The following is a 9,551-nucleotide window of genomic DNA, read 5'->3' as shown; positions in this document are numbered from 1 at the left end:
TTGACCTCGCCTCGGCCATCATCGACCCCTACTGCATGAAGATAAGGATGAGAGCAAGAAGGACAAGAATGCCTGGCACAATGCTTGGCATGAGAGACTGGATGAACAACACGTCAAGTACACGGCCAAGGACGTGTACACAAGCTATGAGATGTACAAGTGGATCGTTGACATGAGGAAGTGTCTTCTTCCTGCCCCAGATGAGGGATCGAGCCACAGAGCAGTGGTGGGAGTGTCACAAGAAGTAGATGACTAGACGATCATTTCTCCTACTTTAGAATGCATGTAATTGTTTATTGAGGTGTGTGTGAATGATCTGTATAGTCACTTATGTAATTGGATGTTTATTTCAGTTATATATATATATGTATGTATGTATGTATGTACATGTTATTCTTCTATAGACAGAGCAAATCAAACGGCTTATTAGTAGCAATCGTCTGTGTTATTATTGGTCTTCGCACACATTTCTGATTACAGACCTGTTTGCCGCGTATCACACACATCTTGTCCAGTTGAACCATTTCTATTGTGTTGCCTAATCACACACAGTTCATCCTAGTGAACTGTATTCCATATATCGCACACACCCTCATTTGGCTGCCCGTTTCTGTTGTTCTGCATCATCGCAAACAGTTCTTCTACATTCGTGGGGGACGTGGCATTGACCATTGGGCGGCAACAGTCGGTCATCTGGGTGCGCAATAAAGGATGCAAAGAGGGATCCTACAGCAGCAAGGACCAACTTTCCTACCGATAGCTCATCTAACAGAACTCCAAGTTAATTGTGCTGGGGCTTGAGTAGTCATCAGATGGGTGACCAGATGGGAAGTGTCCTTGATGTTAGATTAACTGATTGGATGGGTCACTGTAAACATTTAATTGTCTTAAATGTATATAGTGCTCCCTCATATTAGTTGAATTAACCTCGAGGTACTTGTTTTGTAATTTTTGACAGTTTTTGTTTTTTGAACACATGTTGATTGGTTTGAACAAGGTTTATCTCATTAATTTTTGATAATTTTTGTTTTTTGAACACATGTTGATTGGCTTAAAAGAAGGTATATCCCGTTACTTTACGACATGTTTCCAAAACATGGACCTCGAGGTTAATTCAACTAATAGGACGGAGCACTATATACATTGAATGCAATTAAATGTTTTCCAAAAAAAGTGATATGATTTCTGTGAAACTTATAAGTCATGGATGTCAAATTAACCTCTGTGTACTTGTTCTCAAATTAACCGCCGGGCATGTTTGCCGCGTACCACACACATCTTGTTAAGTTGAACCGTTTATGTTCTCTTCCCTAATCAAAAACAGTTCATTCGAGTGAACCACATGCCATATATCTCTCACACCTTGATTTGGCTGACCGTTTCTGTTGCTTTCCCTAATAGCAAACAGTTCATAGGAGTGAACTGTATGCCGTATATCGCACACACATTGATATGGCTACCCGTTTCTGTTATTCTGTCTAATCGCAAACAGTTCGTCTGAATCAACCGTATGCCCAGAATCGCACACGCAAGTAAAATCTGAACCGTGTTTGATGTACACGCCATCGCAAATGTTTTGCATATTTTTAGACGGTTTTTTACATCACCATTTGCGATTAATGCATCGCACACAATTTTGTCAAAGGGTCTCTGATCGTAGTATCACGTTAGCAGCATCCCGCAGTAGTGTGGGACCATCAGGTTTTAATGCCGTTCCTTGGGGCAAGGGTTTCGCATGCCTTTCTAGAGGGCGTGCGGCCCAATGCTGTCCTTCCATGCACCCGTCCTTTTGTCTTCATGATAAGATGCCTATTTATAGATCCGAAAGGTGCTGAGAATAGTTGCCTCCCCTTTCGCCAAGAACGACACCGAAAAAATCCTCCAAAGCCATGACCGACATCCCAGGTTCTTCCTCGCGCCCTCACGGCCCGCTCCCAGGCGATTTGCCGAGTTGTTCGGTCTTGCATATCCAGCTGAGTCGCTTACAGACGCAGCGCTTCCTTCCTTCGGCCGATCTGGTCCCAGTCTGTGCCAGTCTCATCTTTGTTGATGGTCGTGCCCTTGCCTAGAACTCCCCCACCCCAAGCAAGGAGCAGAGGGTATATCTCGTGCCCTTCCTTCTAAGAGGTTTGGGTTTTCCTATTCATCCCTTTCTATGGGGTCTGCTAGAGTTTTTTGGGAACCACCTCCACAACCTCACCCCGGGGTCCATATTGCACATTTCTGGCTTTGTAGCCTTATGCGAGATATTCCTTAGTTGCGAGCCCCACTTTGACTTGTGGAGGAAGTATTTATGTCTTGTCCCTCGCCTCCGGGAAGGATCTATATTTGAGGTAGGCGGTGCCGAAGTATGGCGAATAGCTGGGACAGGGTACCCAATCGGGACCCCGCAGAAAGATCCCGAAGGATGGACTTCAGAGTGGTTTTATATTGAAGATGTTCCCCTCACTATAAGAAATATGTTGAATTGTGACCTTTTTTCAGTGACCCTGGAAGAAATGGTCATAAATCTACGACCATTTGAGACCAATTGGTCGTAAGCTGTTCAGAGGGCTCCAAACCCTCAACCATAACGACCATTTTGGTAAGAAAGGTCGTAATTTCCTTACACAAAATGGTTGTAAAGCAGACATCACTGGTCCACTGCCTTATTTGTAGCTGACCACGACCAATATAGATGGTCATAACCTTGTAAATTGTGGTGGGTTGCGATGACTAGGCGCCACCTCATCAGTTTTGCATGTGTCATGTCCATGTGTCAATTTTTGCCCTAGGTTGTGAAGCAACCTATATTTCTGTTATTACGAAAATTCCCAAAAAATTCTCATAAATTCTTTGGATTATATCTTTGTGAAATATGTCAAAAACCTTCCTTGCCTAGTTCAAAAATAATTAAAAACTATTCTTTTTCCTATTCTGTTCAGAACAACACTTTGTGAAGGAAGTGATATTTATATATTCTTGAGGGCCCTCAAAAATTCTGGGCATTCTTTCCTATCCAAATCATTGCCTCATGACAAAATTCAACTCCATTTGCCCAGTAAATCTTCCTTGGCAAATTTCCAAAGTTTTTGTTCAGCTAGAAGCTTTGTGAATGAAGTACTAGCTATGCATATCCTAATGAGTTGAATTTCTGCCAAATCTTCTGGGTGCCCATATCATAGCTCTCCACAAAATTTTAGCCCCATATAACAATCCATGAGAGCTCACCATCCAATCTTTGTTTCTGGTAATATTTTCAGTTTGTGAAGCAACTATATTTTATATTTTTTTATAATTACTGCAAATTTACCAGGACATGACCCTGCTCATAGAACCTCCCTCCACCAAATTTTAGCTCATTTAATTTAACCAATGTCCCTCAATATTTTTTCCAAATTTCTGTTCAGTGGAGAGCATTGTGAAGGAAGTACCATTTGTATATATCCAAATGGCATGAAATTTATACAATGACTTTGTATGCCCAAATTATGACCCTCCTCCAAATTGCAGCTCAATCAAATCATCTATGTGGGCCCAGGTTCAATTTCTATTTTATGGCCAGATTGGCACATTGCAAAGCAAGTGCTATCTAGACCCCTCCTATTACCCTCAAACTTTTTGGGCACTCTTACATACCCAAATCATTGCCACATGATAATATTCATCTCCATTTTCCTAGTAAATCTTCCTCAGCAAATTTCTAAAGTTTTTATCCAGAGAGAAGCTTTGTGAAGTAAGTACTAGCTAGGCTTATCCAAATGATCTTATATTTTTCCAGATCTTCCATATGCTCAAATAATTACTCTCCACAAAATTTGATGTCTATAAAACAAACCATGTGAGCTCATCATCCAATATTTTATTCTTGTCATATTTTCAGTTTGTGAAGCAACTATATTATATATTGCTTCATTATTTCTGAAAATTTACCAGGGCATGACCATACCTGTATAACTTACCTACACCAAATTTTAGCTCATTTCGTTTACCAATTTCTCTCACTAATTTTCCCAAGTTTCTGTCCAAAGAAGAGCATTGTGAAGGAAGTACCACTTTGGCATGTCCAAATGGTATCAATTTTCTACAATGCTTTCCTATGCCCAAATAACCATCCTCCACCAAATTTCAGCTCAATCCATTCATTATTTTGAGCCCAGCTTCAACATTCATATTTTTGTCCAGAGTGGTACTTTGCAAAGCAAGTACAACCTAGGCTCCTCCATTTGAGCTGAAATTTTGTGAAGACAGTCTTCTTAGTAGATAATCATCCACAGCCAAAACTCATGCCCATTCGCCATGTGCATTTTCCGTACCGCTAATCAAACACTTGGTTGCTAATTCATGTTTGAGCATAGTTTGGTCTCCTCGTGAGATTCTTCTGTTGTCATTCTCTTCCCAACACCTATCTAGCCAAACCCACTAGACATGCCTATGCCGCCCAGAATGCCTGGCAACATCATGGTCACGCGGTGACCACGCAGCGGGCATGCGAGTTGACGCGAACTGGATGGGCCCCTCGTACACCGTCCAAACCTTGATGTATCGCCACCAAACCATGTATTTATGATTAAATAGATACTTATATAACTAGAAATGATTTTTTGGAAAAAAAATAAAGAGCAGACTAATTTTGACCCGTTTCCTTCTAAATCGGCAGAAATTTGTTTTTTCACGAGAGGTGGATAAAAAATTTGCACGCCCAACCATTTGGTCAATTGTGCATTAAATGTGGCCTAGTATTTTAGAAATTTTATTTGATACAATTTTGCAACAAATATATGGTAGGTCTTCACAAAAAAACTAATTTTGGGCACTCGAAAAATGGAAAATGATTTTTTCGTCCAAAGAAAAATGAAAACTTCCTTAAGCAACATTGTTTGCCATTCCAAGATGCACCCTTGTGCGTAATATGATATCATTTGAACGAACTATGCCATGAATGTGGCCATAAGATTGACCATTTGGCTTGAAAGTTATGAATCTTCATACATGATAGCTCATTTCTGAGGACATTTTTCTAAAATAATTACCGTATTATAAGTTTATTATTTTTCCTAGTAACTTGGTCACATGTAATGACACAACACGAAGGTTTTCCAATTTTTTATTTTTTTAAACTTTTCATGCCCATTTCAAAATGCGGTCAAAACGGCGGGCATGGCCGTTCTAATCTAGTGGTTGAATCTTGGAAAACTTTTGGTGTTTCTCTGATTAAATAGATACTTATGTACCTGAAAATAATTTTCGGAAAAAAATAAAGAACAAACTATGAGGCAGTTGCAGTTCAAACTTGACCCGTTTCCAGCTGGATCGGCGGAAATTTGTCTTTTTCACGAGAGGTGAATCAAAACTTTTGACACCCAAATATTGGGTCAATTGTACATTAAATATGTCCTAATATTTTATAAGATTGATTTGGTCCAATTTTGCAACAAATATATGGTAGATCCTTCACAAAAAAAACTCATTTTGGGCATGAAAATGAAAACTTCCTTAGCCAACATTGTTTGTAATTCCAAGATGCACCGTTGTACACAATATTAGATCATGTGAACAAACTATATCATGAATGTGGTAATAAGATTGACCGTTTGGCTTGAAAGCCATGAATCTTCATACATGATAGCTTATTTCTCAGAACACTTTTTTAAAATAATTACCGTATTACAAGTTTATTTTTTTTGTTGTTAACTTGGTCACATGTAATGACACAATGCGAAGGTTTTCCATTTTTTTTGATTTTTCTTGAACTTTTCATGCCCATTTCAAATGCGGTCAAAACGGCGGGCATGATCGTTTCTAGCTAGTAGTTGAATCTCGGAATACTTTTGGTGTTTCTCTAATGAAATAGAAACTTTTGTACCTAGAAATGTTTTTTGAAAAAAATCATGAGCAAACTATGAGGTAGTTGTAGTTCAAATTTGACCCACTTTCAACTAAATCGGTGATAATTTGTCTTTTTCACGGGAGGTGGATCAAAACTTCTAACACCCAACCATTTGGTCGATTGTACATTAAATATGGCCTAATATTTTAGAAAAAATGATTTGGTCCACTTTTGCAACAAATATATGGTAGGTCCTACACAAGAAAACTCATTTGTTTCACTCGAAAAATGGAAAATGAATTTTTCGTGAAAATAAAACAAAACTTCCTTAGGCAACATTGTTTGCCATTCCAAGATGCAACCTTGTGCACAATATGAGATTGTTTCAACAAATAATGCCATGAATGCTACCGTAACATTGATCATTTGCCTTGAAAACCATTAATCTTCACACATGATAGCTCGTTTCTGAGAACACTTTTAAAAAATAATTACCATATTACATGTTTATTATTTTTCCTGGTAACTTAGCCACATATAATGACACAATGCAAAGGTTTTACATTTTTTTTCATGCCCATTTCAAAATGCGGTCAAAATGGCGGACATGACCATTTCTAGCTAGTGGTTGAATCTTGGAAAACTTTTGGTGTTTCTCTAATGAAATAGACACTTCTGTACCTAGAAATATTTTTTGAGAAAAATCATGAGCAAACTATGAGTTAGCAATAGTTCAAACTTGACCCACTTCCCGCGAAATCGGCGGAAATTTATCTTTTTCATGACAGGTGGATCAAAGCTTTTGAAACCCAACCATTTAGTCAATTGAACACAAGGTTTTATAAGATTAATTTGGTCCAAATATGGAAAAAATATTTGCTAGGTTCTTCACAAAAAAACTCTTTTTGGAAACTCGGAAAATGGACAAGAGGTGGACGGAAAACTTTTAAGAGGGAACCATTTGGTCAATCTGTACATAAAATACGGTCAAATATTTTTGAATTGCTATTGTCCAATTTTGTAACTAATATTTGATAGGTTCTTTACATAGGTGAAAACAAAGAAGAGAAACAAAAAAACACATTTGCATAATCTTAATTCTCATTGGTGGAGATGTTTGTGCCATGGATCGATGACATGGCACATATCCATCCATCCATCCACCCACCCACCCGCAGCCCAAACCCTAACTCCACTCCTCCTGTCATACCCCTCTCCTCCGATTCAGATCTACTCCTCGCTGCCGCCACCTACCTCAAGCCGATCTTGCCAACCGCGCACACGCTCCACCGCCCGCTCCGTGACCTGCAGATCACAGAGCATCACATGGCGTCCCCGGCGCGGCCATCCTCCGTCTCTGGCCCCTTCGGCTCCGTCCCCGACCTCGCCATCTTCTCCACTCTGACCACGACGGAGCGGCTGAATCCAACCGGCGCGGGCGAGACGGCCGCCGGATTCACGATGGCGAAGACATGCAGTGGCCCTCGCCAGCCAAATCTGGTCTGTCTCCTCCCGCATCTGAGTCGTTTTACTGTCGGTTTGCCTTGCACGGCCGCGACCTCTGACCCCTTCTCATTGATTTTCATGGGCGGCTGCCTCTCCCACCATCGATGACACGTGCTCAACGCCGAGATCCTCCGCGCCAAGGCCAAGCTCCTCGAGGAGGATCTACCCAAGCTACACGCCGGTCACTCGCCCACCAGCAAATCCTCTCCGGCCCCGTATGTCCCCACCAGCGAAGGCGACGTCCTCACGCGGATTCGCATCCTCCTCCCAAAGTAGCCGTCCTCGGTGAGCCCTCCTAATGGCCAGAGGAGGTGGAGGATCACTTCGCCCCTGCCTCCTCTCCCCTAGCGTGTGGGCCGGTGGCTGCCTCCTCTTCCCTGCCTAGCGAACGTGGTGAGATTTCCCTATCTACCTCCAGATCCAAATCAGAGTTTGTTCAATTTTTCATGTACGTGCAATGCTTTGCTTATCAGCACTCAAAATCTGTTTGTCTAGCTTCAACCTATCTTGCTCTGCTATCCAACGTACATATCATGTTTTGATTCAACTATGACGAAAACTAGAGTTTCCATTGATTTCAAATTTCAAGCACCATTAGTTAAATTCTAACGTGTCTATGTTCCATCCACTGAATACTTTTACCAGAGCTTGCTCTCTTTACTAGTACTTGTGGGTTGTGCTATGCATTTCAAAGACCACATTTGGACGGGCATAATTTTTTGGGGTTGATTGTGCAAGCTGCTGCACAGTGTTGAGTGGGCATAGTTTGGGAGGCAGGTCACGGCTAGTATGCTCTGCAGCAGAACAATTAGGAACATGTTGAAGTGAAATCACTAATTTGTGCTGCCTCACATACTCCAAATCTACTTTGCAGCTCACATGTGCTTGTGATTGCCTACATGTGGTGCCTGGTACCTGGTTGTTGTGTAATACCTACTTAGGTGTAATAGGTACATGTTCTGTACAACATTAGAGTTCAGTTGGGAAACACATGTTACAAAATACTGACTCCATGGGCGAGATAGGATGGGGGATTAATTACACATGTTACTTATGTGCTTTGAAATGATAGTTGCACACTAGTAGATCATTGAGGCCAGGTTTGCTTGCTTCACCTTCACTAAGTTGACTTGTAAACTTTAGTGACATCGTTTATCAATACATGGTGGAAGTCTCGGCATTTTGGATACTGATTGAACATGCTTTTTGCTTGTGGAAAATAATACCCTCGGCTGAATCGACTTGAGGTGGTTTCTTTGAAATTCTTGCAAATGCTTTGGTAGTTTCTTTCGGCGAGAAACTATTTCTACTCGTTTGGGTTGGGTTGGTTGTAGTGGGGAGATGTGTACGCACATTGGCAGCATGAGTTAGCAGCCATGATTGCCAGCCAGCCACCATCACGTAAATGTAATGCTTCTCCAACCGAGCAATGTCGAGCTTAGCTAGCTGGGTGGCCCTGACCTATCATACCTGCACTGCATGCATAGTAGAGTAGAGAAGCAAAAAAATATACTATCTTGTAGCTAGAGAGAGTTGTCCAATGAGCAAATTAGGGCATCCAATCATCCCAATGAGAGAGTAGAAGAACTGAAGTTTTATCTAATCTAGATTTCTCAAATCTCTCTATGAACTTCTCTAATCAGGAGGAGTACCTTTCCTGGCCCTACTTCATTGTAGGACTTCATGTGATTATTAGTTATTTTTAAGCAATGCTAGTGCAAGCATGTGTAGTCTGTGTGGTGATGTTATTTAGATTGCAGCAAGCAAGAACATGATTAGAACATATTAGTATGACATTTGATCTTAGCTTATTGATCCTTGCTATAAATCCATATATTTTGCAATAATATTTTTGTTTGATTTGCTCATATTATTCGCAATCTGCAATAGTAGTGGTACTTTGATTTCACTGCAATATACAGTAGTAGTTTTTTTTGTAAAGCTTCTTTGCCATGTATTTCATTAGGATGTGAACAATCTACTACATGCTCACAAAGCTATCGACTTAAAATTGTTGTTTCTTTGCTGTCAATGTTTGTGAAGCTATCTAAACGATGATGACTAACTGAAATCATGAATACTTATATAGAAACTTGAACAACCATCTTGTTTAATTTGGTGATGTTCCTCCATGCTAAAGAGCTAATTGCTGCATTGTTATTCAACTTTCATTGACAGTTTTAGTTTCACTATAATCATGTTTTCTTTTCTATGCTTATGTCTGTAGACGAACACT

Source organism: Triticum aestivum, chromosome 7B (assembly GCF_018294505.1).
Source record: "Triticum aestivum cultivar Chinese Spring chromosome 7B, IWGSC CS RefSeq v2.1, whole genome shotgun sequence".
Taxonomy (NCBI): domain Eukaryota; kingdom Viridiplantae; phylum Streptophyta; class Magnoliopsida; order Poales; family Poaceae; genus Triticum; species Triticum aestivum.
The sequence above is the reverse complement of the archived record's forward strand: the minus strand, read 5'-3'. Positions refer to the sequence as shown.